At 39.8% G+C, this 20,761-nt stretch overlaps 1 protein-coding gene and 1 long non-coding RNA gene across 4 annotated transcripts in view; one reads left to right on the forward strand and one right to left on the reverse strand.

Annotated features, from left to right (window-relative positions):
* LOC146518108 (plasma membrane calcium-transporting ATPase 1-like) overlaps positions 1-20,761 on the reverse strand; it is a 128,246-nt gene that overhangs the window by 74,454 nt on the left and 33,031 nt on the right. The gene's annotated exons all lie outside the window — the stretch shown is intronic.
* Positions 1,814-3,130, forward strand: LOC146518109 (uncharacterized). Its single transcript, XR_014874300.1, has 2 exons — positions 1,814-2,565; positions 2,812-3,130. It is a non-coding gene; the product is annotated as an uncharacterized LOC146518109 (long non-coding RNA).

Genomic DNA, 20,761 nt, shown 5'->3' on the forward strand with positions numbered 1-20,761 from the left:
GTGATGCTTTCCTCTTCAGAAATTTGCTTTGAAGTCTTTATAATAATCCTAACATGGTTTGCTCGGTATCAAATGTAAGACAGAGATTGTTGTTCAAACAGGAATTGCTGATGGCCATCTCAGTATGACTTTACATAATGCAAATTTTCCCAACAATGAAACAAAATACACTGCACAGGGAGACTCACTCCACATCAGTGTGGCGGTAAGAGCGAGAGCTCACAAGGATCAAAGACGTTTTTCTTTCTCGACATGTCACGTTTGCAGTGCGATATCTGCAATGTGATACTGTAAAATCTACTACAATGGCATTACTATTTACAGGCCACAATACAGGAAATAAGAAAAGTTTACTAGACATATTAATGAGTGAAGAAGAAGAGGTGCAGTCTCAGTGTATGCTGTTGTGCTATGACAACTGCACACTGTGCAGATTTCCAGCTGGGTCATTTAAATTGTAAAAGTCAAGTTTTTTGACTGACATTTTACCGGTCTTAAGTTTTGCTGTTCTCATGCCAGATATCTGCCTCCACTCACGTATTCCCCTTTACAACCTAATCCTGTAACGCCAAATGTATCATATTTCATACATGAGTTCGGCAACTATTTCATGGTTCAGCATTTACCAGGCTAATAATAGACTGAAGCTCATCCATATATCTATATACTTAATTAAAAATTCATTTTTTTTACCTAAATCTATTAGTTACTGCTCCTTACCCCAATCCAGGGGTACTCTCTATTTCAATAAAAAAAATATCCGAAATAAATATCATGGGTGGATGGATGGAATAAAACCAGCTAATTCATAATAAATAAACAGTTTCCCAGTCTGTGTGATGGTTTTCTTTGTGAGGGTTTTCACCATATCCTGCGTAATGTTCAACTTTGGGTTGACTCCAAATTCTTTCCATTTAGAGCAACGCCAGCGTTCACAGTGACAGCTTAGCCTGAGCTTGAACCCCTGTGCGCACAGTTTGATCGACATCCCCCTAAGGGGACGGGGCCTTCTCCGCTTTCGTCACAGCCACTGATCAGTGGCAGATTTGAGAAAACTTTCTGTTCTGCGGCGTTGAATATTACAGAGCTAATGGAAAAGAATAACGTGGTGCATGAAAATGCTGTGCAGTCCTTCACAAAGTAGAATATCGGGTCATTCTACACAAATAAACAAAATTACATTAACATGTTTGCAAAGTTGATTTGAATAAATTGCAAATAATTGCCGTAAAGAGTTTACAGATTTATCTGTGTCAACATCTGTGTCCACGTTTATTAATGATTGCTGCACTTTTACAAGTAAAAAAGACGAGCTGGATGAGTTTATTTTATGCCCCATCTCTCGCTTTTTTTTTTTTTTGGTCTTTTTGTTAACGGGAAAATATTAATAAGAAAAAGCTCATGTTTTTCTTTACTTTGTATTTACACGCTTTATATTAATGACCGCCACAGTTTCACACAGCACTGGCCTCTCCCAGATAATTTAACAATCCCGTAAGTCGGTTTCATGTTATCAGTAACTATCTTTGAGTCATTAGTCGCAACATAAGAACGCGGTAATAAAATGAATGCCTGTTTGTTCTAAGTTATTAAAGAAATTGTTTTGATGTCACTGTGATGGAATGTGTTAATTATGGATAATGAGATTACTTAATTACAGAGGCAATAAGAGGATGAAATGTGCGACTATTTAATTAAAAAAGATCGAATATCTATGTTTACATTTATTATTCAGATGTGCATTAAAGAAACCAAATGAGTTACCATGTTGTGCTTTTAGTGTGTTTTGATGTACATGGACAGAGCTTCAGTGTGCAATTCATAGTTCAGTTTCTTATCAATTTACTATTAATAGCAGTATTTTTCAGAAGCTTTATGACTGTCTTATCAGCATGGATATAATCAGCAACATTAGTCAGAACATTAATGTGTGTTACTTAATAAAAGGCCCTCATTCATGAATGTGAAATGGAAATAAAACAAAACTGCACAACCCACATATTTTGGGTGGAGTTTCACAAACAACATACACCTTCTGTTTGTTGACTACACAACCACACCCAGCTCAGTTCGAAGGTAAGCATTTTGACCTTAAACCCTAATGACACACCTGCTCATTCAAACAAACACACATTTTCTAGCCTGTCAGGTCACTGAGTGTTTGCAAGGTTGTCAGGCATTAACAAGTTGTTTCCTTATCACGAACATAAGCGGGGGAACAAAGTGATGACACGAAGATACACCACCAGGTTGCATATATTGTCACAGCGCAGAATAAAATAGGTTTGTTTCATCTGCTTTGCAAAGGCATTGAATCCCACAGAAGCTGTCATCTGATAACTGTCATAAATAACAAGCTGCAGAGCCATTAAACTCATGTGCAGGTCAGCTTGCTACTGAATATTAGTGTAGAACTTGGCCGGAAACCATGTTATTGTCACTGATGACTAAAACTGGATGGGGAGACACATTTCAGTTAAAATACAAATAGAAATAGAAACTAGAATAGAAAAAAACAACTGAAACAATACTGGGCACTTACAAAAGACATGCAGTATGCAGCATGTCTTTATCCTGTCTTCCTTCTCTCACCCCAACCGGTCACAGCAGATGGCCGCCCCTCCCTGAGCCTGGTTCTGCCGGAGGTTTCTTCCTGTTAAAAGGGAGTTTTTCCTTCCCACTGTCGCCAAAGTGCTTGCTCATAGGGGGTCATATGATTGTTGGGCTTTTCTCTGTATCTATGAAGCGCCTTGAGGCGACATTTGTTGTGATTTGGCGCTATATAAATAAAATTGAAATTGAATTGAGAAGCACTGGTATATAAATTTACTGAGATGTGTACATGTCAATACACACATGTATTATTAATGCTGATTCTTAATTTATAGCATCTTGCAACTGACAAATTCATCTATCGCTAACAACAAAATCTCTCTCTGGAAACCAAATCTAAAGTAAAATCTAAGATTTAAAATGAAATCAGAGCAAGACAGAAAAAATGACTCGCACATACACAAATCAATACAGAGATGAGAGCCAGTGAAACCCTGCATCCTCTTCTCGTGGTTCATTTTTGATCATTTTCAGTTTTGATTAGATCTGCTCTCTGCTGCTGCACAAACAAACAAACTAGTCAAGCATTTGTGGTTGGGGCTAATTCAGGGTTAAATTATGTAATGCCAGGCTCAAACTACATGATTTTCTGTTTGTTACGTTAGTGTTTGTGTAAGATTAGGCGATTATAGAGTCATAAAATCCTGCTTTTTTCTTACTGTAATCTGTAATGAGAGGTGTTACAGATTACCGAGTTGCTCCTGCTGAGTTGCTAGTTAGTGTAAACATCTTCTTTTCCTGGAAATCACCAAGTGTATTAAATTTAACTAAACTAAACATAAAGGCGGGCAGCAGGAGTGTGGAAACTTTTAAGTGAACTGACAGAAATGTTAAGTAAAAAACTTCACATTTCTGTCCTGAAAAACAAACTAAAATAAAATAAAAAAAGCAATTTATTTAGTATTGTATTTATTTTTATTTTTTAGCTTGTTTGTGGGTTTTTTCCTTCAAACTAGTGTATTATTCTATTAGACTAGCATGTCTACATGACAGTACGTTATCCACTACAATGCCTGACAAATACCCAATCTCTGTTTTTAGAATTATAAAAATGTAAACGATCACTAAAACTTACAAAAACCTTACTAGCCGGTTAGAGAAACACGTGGACGACCGAAAAGTCTTCGAGCAGCTGCAGCATTAGTTTCCATCCATTATGATGTGAGAGTCACTGCATGAAACCCATTTTCATTTCCCTACATCGATATCGTGTAGCCTAAACAATAGATTACAAAAACAAAGTAGCCCGCCCCTAACATGTTACAACCACTTGCCGAATGGGAATGGAATATATTTGTAAAATCTAAATCACAAAACACAAGGTTGTAACACAGGTCCAACTAGCTAACGCTGGAAAATTCTCCAATGTGTAATCACAACTACAAACAAGCTGCACAGAATGATGTACATGTGAAAACCGACTGGTCCGATCAGGTCAACATACACAAGCTACTCCTCCTGCACACTTACATATCACTCGCACAATGACTCGAACAAACCAGTTCTTTCCCAGATTACTGATGATGAAATATTTCCACTAGCCAAGTGCCAGCTGGAATGAGAAGTAGCTTTCTAATACACTTGTGTGCCGGTTTATTATTAGCTAAAACTAATGCAACAATCCTCTTAAATGCCCTTTCATGAAGGTTATAATGAGTAACAGTTTTAAAGAGGTGTTAATTCTACTGTGAGATCATTTTGGACGCTGCAGCACATCTACAATATAGAAGTATAAATACACACACACACAGAAAACGCACACTTAATTTAGACTACTGAGTATAGTGTACATTTTTAAATCTTTTTAGGTGAAAGCTAGTTATTAAAAACTGTAAGCAAGAGTTAGTGATCTAGTCAAAGGAGCTTGCAAAGAAAAGCGTCTGGACTTCTTTAAGTTGCTTGAAGATGTTTCACCTCTCATCCGAGAAGCTTCTTCAGTTCTAAGGTCAAATGGTGGGGAGTCCCAGATTTAAACCTAGTGGGAGTATCCCCCCGCAGAGGGACAAAAGGACCCCCTGATGATCCTCTAATCGCCTGAGCCAAGGTGTGAAACTGGGTGTGGGTCCCAATCAGCCAGAGTATCAGGTGAGCTCATTGTGAAACCTGGCCCCACCTTATCATGCGAATTCCTGAGGTCAGGTGGCCCAGGATGTGAGTGGGCGTTAAGGCGTCTGGGGAGGGAACTCAAAACTGGATTATAGATGGCAGACAGTTAGTGTCGTAAACCACCGCTCTGTTCAAAGATGGTCGCTCACCTTATCATGCACTTAATTCGCATGATAAGGTGGGGCTGTCTGTGAAGGTTCTCACTGAGAACCTTCACAGACAGTTAGTGATCTAATGACACTCACATCAACACTAAAGGAAAAGCAGGTCATTTAGGCGGAAATTTACCCACTGGGCAAGAACTAGTTGAAAGATGACTTTCCTAGACATCCAAACTACGTCATGGATTTGATTAAAAACGGAAAAGTCTTAAGTCGTCTTTCCAAGTTTTCAAGTTATGGTTGTTATAATTTTTGCCTTAAATGCAGAACTGCAGGTGTTAACAAGTTAAGTTTTGACTGAGCACAAAGGCCAAAGAAATACTTTCATTATGCAAGTACTATTCAGATTTTAGTCTTAACGTGAGGCCAAGAACACCCAGCAGCACTGTTAAAAGCAACAATGATGTTAATGCGTTACATTTACTTTCTAAAAATGTTACTTTTGATGATTTGATATAGCATTACCCAGACTTAGATATGATGTCACAGATACGTTAGTTTTTATGTTGTTCTGCAACACTGCAGAAGGTCTGGTGATTTTGAAACCACAGAGCAAAGTTTCCAAGACGTCACCTGTTGGTAGTAACCAAATTATGACCAAATGCTACACTGGAAACAGGTGATGTGTTCGTGAGAGTATTGCTAAAACTGCACATGCCCTTGCAAGTTGTTCACTACACAAAGATCATTCATAGAAAGATAGTATCTGAGAGACTGGGCAACAAACATTGTTCATATATGCGTGACAGCGGCATGCCTATAGTATGTCTGTCTGCATACTGAACCCAGCTGCAGGATATCTCTGAAACTTGTTCTGTATGTTTGTGAGCCCTGATTCACTGCAAGACAAAAAAAAAGAGAATATGCATTGATTTCCAGGCAGCTTTCTTTGCCACAATAATGGGCCGATTCCCATTGAAAGTTAAAGGTTTAAAGGCGTTAACATCCAGTGTTTGGTGGAGAACCTTTACTAAACATTTCCTCTGGAAATGCAGTGGGAATGCTGTCAGCTGAAATAATCCAACATTTTCGTGTTTCAATATTTGACAAAGAGAAGATAAGAAAGTCCCAAGAGGTTTTGAGCACACATCTAAATATAGATGGAGCATCAACGTGGCATTAAGACAACCAGTTTCCGTGCATGAGAGACAGTGTGTCTGTTCTTTGTCTGTCTTATCTATTTCTTACTGCAGATTAAATTATGCTGCAGTTGCCATGTTGCCAGCCAGTCAACTTATATGCATGTGCGTGCGTGTAGGCTTGTGTGTGTGGAAAGTGAGAAAAAAAAAGAAAAAAAAAGACTATTTTGGATTATATGTGTAGTTTGAAGAAGCCTTAAAACGCTTTATAGTACAAGAACCCAATTGTTACAGAAGCGAGGCATCCCACTTTCACATCATGTGGAGATGGAGAAAGCGCCGTGTTTATAACTTGGTAAGTATTATTCAAAAACTGAGGGCAGTTGAAAGACTGCAGAGCTGGTTATGAATAAATATTCTCATAAACAAGTCTCACTTTGGAGCCTATTTCTGAGAACGTTTTGGAAAACACCTGAAAACATAAACATGTAGGCACGTCTTTTCACATGTAAACAGTTTGCAGACACACTCTGCCTCAGAGAGGATTGGATTCATGTTTTGGCAGTTCTAACTGCATTAGGTTAAACTAAACAAAACCAAGGTGCACAATGACTCACGCACTGACATCACATCATCACATTGTTATTATAAAGAAACCTGCGGGACATTAACACAATAGAGTTGTGTTAAAATGTTCAAAAAGGCACCTAAAACGTCAGTAACACCGTCAAGATGACACAATTATCTAGACAGCGCGACTCCTGAATAAATTATTGGCAGGACTGCAGACTTCTGCAGTACAGATGCTGAACGGTGTTTGTTGGACACGTGGAAGACATTTGCTCAATCGGAGCTCCACCAGGTATCACCATTTTCTGAAACATACTTAATTAACTGATACAAATAAAACAAGTCACCTCAAATTCAGAAAACTGACCCCTGGCATTAATGAGGCGTTTGGGGTCACTCTGAAATGCCGCCATTAATCAAAGCCAGGTAAAGGATAAACTGACAGACATCGTCACGTTTGCATCTCTTTTACCTGGTTAATTATCAAAGCAGCTGATGCTCATTATAACCTTGTCTGAAGCCAGTTATGTTCAGAGTTTTGTTTTTCCCACATTTTCACTGATGTTTTTTTTTTTCCCGTTTTCTGTACATGCCGTGAGCGAAACGGATTCTCTGCAGAAGAAAAATGTTTTTTTTTTTATATTCTTAGCCCATTGAGCCGTAAAACACTAGAGAAGGAAGTTGCGCAATAAAGTTACAGTACAAGTTACAAAATCACATGAAGTGACATTCAGCTGGTGATGCAGAAAATACACAAATGTTTTATGCTTGATTCGATCTGCTGCCAGGTCCCATTCAGGCTGCTGGGGATGAAGTAGCTAGAACACAGATTAGAAAATGTATCATTATAGGTTGTTTATTACCAAGAATATTATAATATATAAGGTCAAAGATCAAGCAGGTAACTAGAAAAAGGACATATCGCATGTCAGAGAATGATAGAGTATATGGCTAAAAGCTGTGACAAAGGCTGATAAGCATATCCATTCAGAAGAAGGGCTCTATAGTAAAGTCTGTTTTCAGCCTGCTCTGTCTCAGCCAATGCCATTAACTCGTTTGATATTGATTATCTTACAGGACTGTGCCTTTCTGTTTACAGCTTTTTGCACATCTAGTTTCTGAGCCTATAGATAGAAATAAAACCAATCAATCATAATACTTTAACACACTCGTCTCAAAAATGTTTTTCATTGCAGTTTAATGAAGTCATTGTGCGCTACTCTTTGGCCTTAGACAAAACGATGCTGATGTTTACAGTGTTTTTTCCTGCTTAGAGAAATTTTTGGCATGCCCCGAAGGTCTGAAACCATCAGCACTGAAGTGAAAATAACAGGAAAAAGCAGTCAGATTTGTTAATTAGACTTAATGCTTCCCTTTACACTAATTAACCCACCAAAGGCCAAAGCTAAGACAGGAAGGAACCCTGCTTACATTTTATTTTGAAAGTTAAGCTAAGCTGCAGGCAGACCACAATTTATCTCAGGAAATGCAATCATGCAGCAAGGCTAAACACACGGGTGGAGGACAGGAAGTAACACAGAGGGCTGTAAATGTAAACTCCAGAAGCTAGCAACAGTAGCTCTTAATGTTGTAAATCACACAGCTTCTTATCAAAAGCTTCACTGTCATCAGCAGCTATAAAAATGTTTGGAGGGTCGGTGAAGCTGGGCTACTTGAAGGGTGTCAAACATGTGGCCCAGGAGCCGTGACAGACCTGCCAGCAGGTCCAAATCAGCTTTATTTATTTATTTCTGGTGTGACATATCAATTCCAGCATTTTTTACGTAGTAACATTTCTGGAACTTTCAGAACAACTTTTCTTGAAGCCATAAAAACACATTTGTTTTTCTCAACACTTGTCATGCATTTATAGAGTTACAATAAAAATGAGGATCATTTTGAGTTTTCTTTCCTTTTTTGGAATATATGGCTTTACTGACTGGCTCCTGTGAGTTTAATTTGAGCTGTATGCGACCCACGAACTAAAATGTGTTTCACACCCCTGGTCTTGTTGACATTTAATGATCTGTTACCAGGTTGCTAGCTACAGAGCTAGACTAATAATATAAACCGATCACTACACAAGATGTACTGATGATGGCTAAATTATTTTAAAAAAATTAAATAATGGGGTCCCTGATGGGCACAGGAATGCCATCACACATGGCAGGAAGAACACGCTCCTAATGGATTAAACTTCAGCCGAGAGAACATATGAGACGAGTCCATTCACAACACGAGGACAGCCATTAAATCGATGCTGTGTGCATTGGATTGATCACTAAAAAAAGAAGCCCTGGTCCTGAGTTTAAAGTCCACACTGAAATCTTAGAAGGCCCAAGAGTGACTCTTTTCTGAAGCCTCAAAAATCAATATTTGGAAAAAGCATGAGGCTGGAGGTTCAAGTGTGCACGAGTTTTTAAAACTTAAATTGAAGCCTTGCTGCACATGAATAGTGCATACACAAAACTGTAGGGACCGAGAATCATATGCCTCTACAGTTTATTTGGGATTTTGTGTGCGTGTGTGTGTGTGTGGGTCCTCATATGGTGGAGACGCTTGGACCAGGAAACAGGATCAATACCTCATCACAGCTCAGCCTGTCAGACAGTTCTTCTCTTCCTGTCTTTAGAATATTTAATCACAAACTGTTTCCTAAATACTTTGATCTTTTATTTGATGTTTCAGCCACAGTCCAGCTGCTGTCACTTATATTATTTTGCCTGCTATGAGAAGGCTGCTGGCATAAGGAAATTTGATTTGAATGTAAATTTTAAAATTTCTCTGTCTCTCTCTCTCCTCTAAACATGCAGTGAAACACACACACACACACAATAGCAGGTCATAAAAACAGTTTCATTCATCTCTCTCTTTTCATTATCTTCCATCAGACCGGTCTGCTGTTCAGCTGCTGTTATCCTCCCTCCTTTTCCTCCATCTCGGTTCTCTGCCTCTGCAGACACACCTGCTCTGCATACTAAAGGAGAAGCCTGCACCGCCCTCCTCCACACACACACACACACACACACACGCACACACCTACTATTCAACCTCACTGCTGCCCACACCCACAACACAAAGAAGAAGTTGATTCTTGGTTCGCTCAACAACCAATCACACACACCCCACACACATACAGTCCTGAGTCCTGAATCATGTCACAGTGACTTCATACAGGCTTTTCCACATGCAGGACACGTTACACTGAGCTGGTGTGAGTTAAGTCTAGACGACAGTGTGTGTGTGTGTGTGTGTGTGTGTGTGTGTGTGTGTGTGTGTGTGTGTGTGTGTGTGTGTGTGTGTGTGTGTGTGTGTGTGTGTGTGTAAGAGAGAGAGTGTCGCAGGATGCCAGATGGCCTAAGGAGAGCAAAGCAAGCGGCCAGGAATGCAGGAGACCACACCCATATCTGCAGTCATGTGACCAGAGTGGAAAAAGGAAATCCCCATACTGCAGAGAGAAGAAACGTCACATATACACAAGAACACACAGTCATGTTTCCATCACTTCACAATGGAAGGACGTGCATTAATTATGTTGAGGCTTACCCAAACCATACCCCATGTCGGAGTCCCCACAGTGTGTCTATAAATCTATAGACACACTGTCTATAAATCACACACACACACACACACACACACACACACACACACACACACACCAGGGGTGGGGTTTTTTTGTTGTTTTTTTAGCACAAAATAGGCTTTTACTGGGTGACTATGCAGCTAAAAATATTTGGGTCCCTTACAGTGCACACAAATGTGTTTTCTGTGTTACCTTACTGTACAGTACATGTATATTTATATTCTATTCCATTACTATTACTATTTGTCCCCTCTTTTATGTAACATATACACTGTTATAGTGGTAAATTTCATATTAAATATGTCCAGAGTTACAAATAATAAGGTCAGGGTATGTACAAGTTATCATGTACAGGGCTCGCAAAATTTCAAAATCCCTGGTAGCCCTTCGGGCAGGGACTCTTCAGTTTTTGGTAGCCCAAAATAAATGTAAGTAGCCCAAATAAAAAAGAGAGCAATTTTTTTCATTGATGCTTTGTTTCCTGTTTTGTTTCCTTTACAATATTATACATTAAAGTATAATATTGTAACAGAAACAAAACATTAATCAAAAAAACACAAATTACAACATTGTATAAAAATTACAATCATCAACTCAAATACTTGGTTCTAATTGAACAGAAATTTCTATGAACTTGTAAGAACTGTGTAGGAGATGAATCGGTCTGTGTCAGATCCTGAATTTGAAATTTCCACTGAAGTCACAGGTAAGAGGCAAGTGGAACCAAGATCGTGGCCATTTGCTTTTTGAAGTTTGCAAAGACTGCTAAATTGTGCCAGTGGTAGTTCACTCTTTGCAACATAGTACGCTGATCTAAACAGATGTCTCAGGTTTATTTTTAGTATGTTATTTGCAATTGGTGTTGGTTCTGGGAAAGATATTGCAGACTGAGCAATAATGCATTTCTCATGGGTTCTAATGGGGGCCTTTCTTAAAATTACTGGTCCCAGTAACAAAGGCGCTTGTCGACTCAGAAATCGAGGGAAAACCAACAACACACCCGGCAGAACATTATGTTATTTACACGGGTGCACATAAGTGGTCCGCATGTGCGCATTCGCTGTCAAAATGAAAGACGCGCAACAGATAAGACGTTGCAACGCGCGTTTGCGTCCATATAAAAGGCTGTTTTTGTCCGCTAGAGTGGGATTTTCACGGCACATTCTGCACCACATCTCTGTGCGTTCATCATTTGTTTGAAGCCAGCTCACCTCCTGCAACCACTTTTCCGAGAATACGCGCTTCTTTTGTGGTTCGGACTCCTTCTGACATTTCTTTGGAGGTGGAGGAACACCAAAGTAATTGCTTAAAGGAGCTTCTTCGACATCTTTAAGAGTTCTAAACAAATGTCTGTCCTCCTCCAGAAAATCTTATGTACGCAAACACGCGTTGCAACTTCTTATCTTGTGCGCTCTTTTTATTTTGACAGCGAATGCGCACCTGCGGACCACTTATTTATGGTTATTTAGCTCGTCATATTGCAGCCACAGAAATTCTTTTGTCCATGAAACCATAAAGCTGCACTTTCTTTTTGCCTTATAGCCTGATTTGTCATAACTTTTCCGTTTTGTGGTAAGCTTTTCTTTGGCTGTCACTTCTTCACCCTGACGTGTCTTATTTGTCTCAGCAGAACTAAAATATATATCCTGCTGCTTTTACACACGCACTCACGTAACGCTCAGCGATTCTCTGCGCGATCAAACTCTCACACGTTTAAGCTTGCTGCAGGAGATTTCACTTGTCATGTTTGCATAGTAAGCTAACGATTGATAAGACTATGTCAGAGGAATTGGTGCGCAAATTATCATCACTCACCAATCAGTGCTGTCGCTCTCTATACACAGTTCGCGCGATTGCAAAGTGAAAGCAAAAAACAAGCGCAAATTCTGGCTCACGGATGCCAATGACATAATTACCCAGATACATTTCCGAAAGAATGCAAAAGCATTGACATATCTTTTTCCTTCCTATTGCCGGGCTCACACTGTGCGATTTTTGGCCCATTTTGAGCCGATTTTTGAGTCGTGCGACCGTTTTGGCGATCGGCCCGATTTTGGCCTTCATCGTGCGTCGTGCATCGTGTAGTATACCTGGGGTAACGAGAAGCGATTAACACCTCACGACCAGCTCCCGATCATCAATCGCTTGGTCGTGATGATCGTGATGATCTCACGCTCGCGACCGTCGTGAGAGTGTAGTTTCTCACACTGCGCGCGCGCAAACACAAATGTCAGCGAAAAAGACGGCGTAGCACGGCAGTGCAACGTGTGATCTGGACACAAGCGATGGAGGCATTTGTAGAACTTTGGAAAGCTCATCCGAGCCTTTTCGATGTGGCCTCACAAAATTATCACGACCACAACAACCGTGAAAATAGTTGGATGGACATTGCTGCTCAATCACAGCTGCCTGATCAATGTTTTTCATTAGCAATTTAGCAAAGTTGATGGTGGTGGTGTGTCTGTGTGAGTGAAAGACAGAGAGGGAGAGCGAGCGACAGAATTTCTGTTATAACCTTCATTTTATGGACGCACAGTGTGAGCACTCGGGTCGCATCAGAGCATAGGGCCGTATAGTGTGAGACCCTGCATCGTGACCTACGAACTTTTAACCCCTGCGAGTCAATCGTGCAGTTTGAGCAGGAGCTGAATCGTGCGACTGACAAAATCGCACAGTGTGAGCCCGGCATAAGATAGCCCGACGGGCAGGGCAGAGATAGATTTTGGTAGCCCGACTGGAGAAATCGCTAGCCCCGGGACGTCGGGCTAGCGATTTTGATGTACATGCTTTGATGTACAGCCCTGATGTACATGCACTGACCTTGTCAAATTATTTAAAACATGAGGAATATGCCCATATTTATATGCATATTCTTGTTTCTATCAGTTTGATGGTTGTATGAATGATAATTAACCTAAAATATGATAAACATATTTTGTTACAACCCTGGTGACTTTTCTTTGGGGCGGAAAGCTAAAACATCTTTGGAGGAGGGAGCCACAAACAGACACACACCCACACACATTGCCTTTGTGTCTGTTAATGATGTTCTCACACAGCGACACAATATGGACAATTAGCAAGATTCATCTTACAGTTTTCCACTGCAAAAAAAAAAAAAAAAAAAAAAAAAAGCTCCCAAGGCTCAAAGTCACACAGGCACGCACATTCACTGGTTTGTAAATGACTCATGATCACAGGAAGCAAAACATGTGTGCAAGCAGTGCCAGCTTCCCGTTTGTCTGTTTATTTCAGGCTGCGCAATTAACCCTTCAAACTTTATAGGGCAGTCAGCACAAACTGAGGCTCATCAACTTAAACCCTTTAATTTAATCTTCCCATCACAGAGCAGAAAACTGCAATTAACCAGTCAGACCTACGAAACCTGAATCTATAAACCTGTGTTTTGGAAGTAAAAGAGCCTTTTATGAAAAATATGTGAATAGTTTTGATGTCTGTCAGTTTACATGTTTGTGATCAGGACTTGGGAGAACAATGCGTCTAAAAGTCAAAAATGGCCAATTTTAATATTTTCAGGTTATTGGGTACTTATTGTTCATGACGATACTGCCAAGTTGCCGTGCGCCTCCCATTCTTTGTAACCAAGATGGCATAGTGCGCCCCAGATGCCTAACGGCAGGAATCTGTCTCTACAAGATTTCACAAGTTATATCACAATGCAGAAGCACAGAAATTCCCAGATGAGTTTGTTACAGCAGTTGGAAAAGATGAGATGTTCTGCATTAAACAGTGAAGAAACCTTAGCCACTGCTTTGCTTCCTATATTGACTTCTATTCTTCGAAGATGGGACTAGAGTAAACCGCACTGAGATGCTGTGAGAGTATAAATGGATACCGAGCTGCTGACGTCTCTGTCTGCATGAACAATGACAAATCTGTCAACCATAGCCACAGTTTAGGTAGTCAGCTGATTGTTTATCTAGGAGTGACTGTGCAAAGACATAAAAAGCAGGATTTAGAAATATCACTGTCCTTCATTTGAAACAGCAAATATGGTGGATGGATTCATATTAATATATAAGATATATAATATATAATTTCTACTCCTGCTGAGAACTCCAAGCAACTTCACACTACAGGCCACACTCACTCCGCTATGATACCTGCTAAGATTTACTCTTAAATGGGTGAAAATGGGCCCAGCTTTCCCAAAACTGCAAAGTCTACAAACTGTCACACATGTCTCAAGTATCACCTATTACGGATTGCTGACGTGGTGAAGCAACAGCCAAGATAGTAGGCTAATTCATTCATGAAAACACATTTTTACAGATGACTCCCATGACTTTTAAAACTATTTCATATGAAAAACAAATAAACCAATGCATAAATGAAGAAAAGGGGTGGGGGTGGTGGTTTTTGTGGTGAAGAAGGTGGCAAAGAGAGCCTGGGGTTTCTGCCCACATCACCTCCATCACAGATGAACTGACCTGCACTGTAGCAGCAGGGCAACCACTGGAAACGCATGCTGGCAGTTGCTGTGTTTCGCCAAAAGCAGACCAGGAAACAGACCTTAAGTGATCTGGAGACAGTCAGCTGCAGCAACGAAAAGTCCTTGTACACGATCATCTATGAAAACTTTGAGAGTTTTACTTCCGCTAGATAGATCTTGTTAAACGAGGTTTCTCTTTACACCTAAAGAATGACTTTGGGCTTTTAGTCAGGTGCAAAAAAGGTAAAGGGAAAAAATAGAAAAATAAATGAAAAACAGGAATCTTCTTACCCCAATTATCTTGTGTTTACAATCTTTGGAAATGTTCTTAAACTGCACGGGAAACGGAGGCGGTGTCATATTTATAGAGCACTTTTATCTTTGGCGCGTTAATTGCTTTTAATCCATTATGTACATACTCAAAATCAATGGACACAGCATGGAAAATCTGAGACTCAGTATCTCATCCGAGGACATCTCAATATATGGGATCAAACAATCAACCCATTAGTAGACAAGCCCCTCTACCTCCTGAGCTACAGCTGTCATCTGTGCCAAAAGAACCAAACTAGGGGCTCTAGTGTTGAAAAGTGTTTTTATTAACTCTAGAAAAGAGTCAGTGCAATCCTAGACAATCCAATCCATCAGGGCGATGAAATATGAGACGCTGTAGATTTACAGAGGGCTCATTTTGGATCAAGTGGAAGCCTCTTTGCTGTCATGGATAGGCCAGAGAGAGTGCAGTCAAGCATGTTGGTAATCAACTCTGGAGGTTATAACATGCAATTTCAGAAAGAAGCAACACAAAAATAACCAGAAGAGATCTCAAACTTTCCTATTTCAATTGGTTGGAAAACAAAAACATAAAATTCTTCATTTGTAAGATGTCCAGTCTGCCTCTGACACACTACCAGCTCTGTTAAAAGATCTACAGGCAAACTTTAACAGGCAGTTATGGTGCAGACTGTGGTCCTGTGGTAAAAGAATTTAATCTACTGAGTGCCACAAATAAGTGACAGATATTTAAACCCAACATCATTTTATTATTCCAGGTTTTTCCTGTCTCAAACGGAGCCTTTAGGAATAACTATAAATTATCAGACATTGCTAATGCTATGATGACATTGTCTGAAGGTCTTCTCCTCCCCATCTAAATGGCTACAGGGGCCCATGTGACTCTGTAAATATAGTCCAAACTTCATGACCACACAGGCTGAAAGCACCAACAAGCACATCCACATGAGCAACTGTTGCATAATGGTGTCATTATTTCCACTCTTTGATGTTTTCGTGCCTTTTTGGAAGCTGCTATGGAGACTTAAAGTTAAAAATAAATTTCCTGTTGCAAAGTTTTTTCCCCTTGTATCAGTAGATTTGGGAGTTGCACAAAATAGAATCTAAAAAGGACAAAAAGCCCAAGTTCCCTTCAGCCTAACAAGAACTTTATTTTTCACATAAATCATTAGCTTTTCAGCTCGATCCATAGCATACTTGAAAATGAGCCGCCTCTAACTGCATGAGAGATCCCCATCTAGTACAGCTTGCAGGCTAACCTTTAAAAAAAAAAAAAAGAAATCCCAAATAGCCACTGTGAGATTTTATTGATCATATATTTTTGGTTATATGTGTTTTAGTCTGCACCTTAAGCTGCATTGTACATCAGGAGGAAGCCCCCAGTTAACCATACATTTTATTAGGACCAGATATCTTTGGAAGAAGGGCAGAAATTGTACTGCGAACAGAAGGTTTGATAAAGGAAATAAAATAAAAAAAAATTACAATCTGTTCTGCAGCTGAGTGCAGTTTTATATCACACAAGTCTCAAGACTACAGCTTCAGGTACAATCCAATTCAGTTATATTGAAAAGCTCACTACAGTTTATATTAATCTTGTAACAGCCGCCATAAGGGAAATTAGACTGTGAAACTTCTAAAACTGAGTGGCAGCAGACTAAAATTTGTGACCCTCAGAAAATCCTGAATAATCAGGCTCTCGGTCGATCAGTGATTGGTGATGATGTGGAAAAGTCTGATTGTCTTAGCTGAGCTGAGCTTCGTCCTTAACGTCTCCTGAAGCCTTGGTATAGAAAGACTTGAATCCTCCATTAACTGTATCAATAATAGCAAACTGTTCGCCATTTTCACACAGGATCCTCCAGGAGAATCAGCTCAGGATTATTTCCACAGTTGTCCTTTCACAGATGTAGCACAGAGTAGGAAGTAGTCCACTTCAGATGGTTTAGGTGACGGAGGTACCACGACAGCATGCAAGAGGGAACACTCGTACACCAGAGCATTCCAACGCCACATGGATTTTGTGCAGGCACACTGGCAGTTTAAAGAGCAGCTTATATCCAGTCAAACTGCGCCTGGATGTTTGAGCTCTGATATGCACCTTTGTTGGGTAATGCCTTGAGAATGTCAGGGCTGCAGTGCATGTACATGTACAGAACAATAATGTTGCTACCATAACATTAACCACTGGCATTTTAAATCCTCAGGATTAGCATTCTGGTCATGGCTGTGTTGTTTTCTTGCAGTCAAAAGTCTTGTGTTTGGCTGCGATCAGATAACAACTGTGGAATCACAAACACAGATATTGGCTAATTAATGCTAAGGTAAAAGGCCAAAATAATACTAGAATTTTCTGTGCCTGCTGCCCTCCCCTGGGGGTACCGCAAGGCTATGTTCTTGGACCTTTCCTTTTCTCTTTGTACCTGCTGCCACTTGGTAATATTTTCTGGAAACATGCCATTTCCTTTCATTGTTACGTGGACAATTGTCGAGTTTATTTTCCACTGAAGCATACTGGTGTGTTCTTGGACCATCGCTTTGATTTTAAGCGTTCCTGCCAAAAGATTACTGCTAAGTCAATCAATCAGAAAACTACTGGTTCTGTTGTTTGTTTTGTTCTTCCTCAACTGGAATGAAAAACGTGTTATTGTTTTAAACATTTGAAAATGTAAACTTACCTTTGAAAATGCACAGTATTCTATAGATTAAATTGTCAATTGAATAATCCTAAAAGGAATTAAGCGAGCTAATCAAATATGACAACTGAAATTATTCATTAGCTGCAGCCTGACACTTGTGTGAGATAATAAGCATGCTGTGTGTAAATGAATCCATTATTTCCTGCACTTAGATTAGGCAAGTTGTCACAGAGAAAGTAATAAGAAGGGACAAGAGACACAACATTAAAGAGGACATGACCTTATTGTCCTTTTTTTAAGCCCAAAGAATGACACAGAGGAGAAGACAGTTCTGAAACAAACAAAGCAGCAACATCTGGAGAGCGTCCAGAGATTTAGTAATCCTGTTTACAGCCTAAGGCTCTGAAGCTGTTCATCACTTGAATCCTGATCCACGCTGATCATAACCCAAAAACACTGAGGAGGGGAGGGAAACATCAGACACTGCTGCTGCTGGTCAGTCCCCAGGTGTGACTGTCTGAGAAGCAGGTTGATAAAAGCCTCCATTGTTGCCGCAGATGAAGGGAAACAGGCTGTAAAATTTAAAAACACGCCACGCAGCTGAAAGATTTAGAGCACTGCCCCTTTAATGTTTGTCCTTTGCATGACACAATATTGCCCCTCTGGGCCGCCACAGCCGTTTCTGATCCAACAGATTTGATTCTTAGTTTGGTTTTCATAAACGTATCCAGACACTTGGACCAAAAAAAGAATCTTTTATCAACTTCAGCCCACATCTTTGTTTCCAGATGTTTCAGCCATAAAATCTTACATCAAAATTTTGATTTTGACCAATTCAGCTCCCTGTTGTATCATTTTCAGTTGTTTATTTGTCATTTTATTTATTTCATTGGCTAAAATGTCTGCTGTTTTCAGCTGGTAAGAAATGCTTAGGTGGATACAAACCCTTACATTCCCAAACAGCACACTCATGCACTTTTGGATTTTGTCTCAACCATACTTCATATTTGCAACTGTACAAATACAATATAATAAATGAGATTTAAACTCATTGCAATAGTACATATCAAAGGACCCGATTCATAGTGGGGAGCTAAAACAGACTTTTCTTGCTTTCTTGCATGGAGCAAACTACAACGACCAAATTACAGGTGTCGCGCTAAATGCAGATGCAGAAAATGTTAGTTTTACAATCCTAGCTATTGGTTATTTAGGGGTTTATTTAAAAGGTACTGCCTCCATTACAGAAAGGTGAAAATTATTCCCTTTTAACAGGAAGTAACAGGGTCACTGAAGGGCTCTTAGGGGTTTGGGACAGGACAGGACAAAAGACACACTGTGGAAGGAAGCCAGAGATTGATAATAACTAATCATTAAATACAGAGTGATGAAGAGAGAAACACTCAGTGCACCATCAGGCCTATGACTAAGGGAGGGGTCAGGGTCACCTGATCCAGCCCTAACTATAAGCTTTAGCAAAAAGGAAAGTTCTAGCCTAATATTGAAAGTAGTGATAGTGTGTCTGTCTCCTAAATCCAAACTGGGAGCTGGTTCCACAGAAGAGGAGCCTGAAAGCTGAAGGCTCTGCCTCCCATTCTACTTTTAAATACTTTAGGAACCACATGTAAACCAGCAGTCTAAGAGTAAAGTGGGGCTTTTGTAGCAAGATGGGGCCTGATTATTCAAAATGTGAGGAGAAGTATGTTGAATTTGATTCTAGATTTCACAGGAAGCCAACATGGGGGTGTAGTCCCTGTCGGTACTCCCACTGCAGCATTCTGCATCAGCTGAAGGCTTTCCAGGGAACTTAAGTCTGACATTTCTTTTAAAAAGATCGTAGAGATAGTATATCAATGGTTTCCTGGTAATGGTGGATTCATGGGTATTTATAGTTTTTTCAAATTACATTATCCTATTTTGCTTCCTCTTTCTGTAAAACACTACAAGATTTAGATGACTCATCTTGAACTTGGGGGTAAATACTGTAAATGTATAACATGTAATTTGATTTTGGGCCAGCAGCTCAAGGCTCTGCTTACCGTATAAAAATGCATAATCGCTCATGTATCACAGCTTACCAGAGTGATATTACAGGAGTGGGGATATCTTGGCAAAAATAGAGATTTGGGAGGACGACAACAGTCCTCTACAGCCCAGTAGCTTTTCTGCACCTCTTTCTACACCGCATTCACCGTTGAGTAACGCAGTCATACCCGAGACTTTAATCAAATCTTTTTTTTGGGTTCGTTTGGATGAAAATCACCTTACAGAAGACAAAAGAGCTTTGAAAAGTAATGCATTAGAATTTTGAAGTAGAGAATTAAATAAACCACCATGTTCTTTCTTAGCTTTGTGTCAGCAGTTTATAGTTTGACCTGTTCCTGTTTCAACAGCCTGTGGTCAAAGGCCTGCCCATGAAGAAATGGCTTTCCCCGTCTGATCTGAGACGTTGACATAAATACTGATTTTTACACCTCAGGAAACGAGTTGCAAGCTCACTATGTGTTAGGATCTGAACTAACTCAATGAGACACCACAGTCAGAAAATACCTCAAACTATGTTACTTGGTGTCTGTCATTGGAGTGTAACAGAATCACGTATTTGTAACAAAAAAGAGAGTAAGGTGGGGAAAATATCAAAATATACTCCATATAGTGTAGTCAAATGAATGTCACTTCTTTAATAGGTGGATAAAATCCACAACAGTTCATGGCTTTAGTTGAGTACCCCTAGTGCCTTTTTCTAGTTGGGATTGCGGCCTGTAGCCTTGTGCGTCAGCTAAATGATTCTCAACTTTGCTTCAAAGAAACTGAACTCTGAGTGAAACCTGTTTACTCAGTGAAGTGTTTGATTATTTCAAACATCAGAAAGAGATATGTGAAACTGTTTTAAATATGAACTATAAAATTACATTTCATGCGTTAGACAAAGATTATTCTGTTGTTTTGGGAAGCTTTTCCAGATACCTAGATATGTAAAAATAAAGATGACACTAGCCTTCCTCAGCCCCATCCAAACCCTTTGAGTGCTTCCATTTGATGTGGCGTCTCATACAGTTTTGTTCCAAGGCTTCAACTCACACCGCAAACATTTCAGAAGCTGAGTGTTTAGCCTGCACAGTTTCTTTCATTTTGGAAACCAAATTCAGTCCATCATCCCCAAACAGATTTTCTTCACCATTCCCGTGTTTAACATTCTACTAGCTTGATGAAGCTTTCATTTAAAAAAGCAGTATTTGGAATGACATGGAGCAGAGACAATT

Source organism: Neolamprologus multifasciatus, chromosome 5, assembly GCF_963576455.1.
Source record: "Neolamprologus multifasciatus chromosome 5, fNeoMul1.2, whole genome shotgun sequence".
In the NCBI taxonomy this organism is placed as follows: Eukaryota; Metazoa; Chordata; class Actinopteri; order Cichliformes; family Cichlidae; genus Neolamprologus; species Neolamprologus multifasciatus.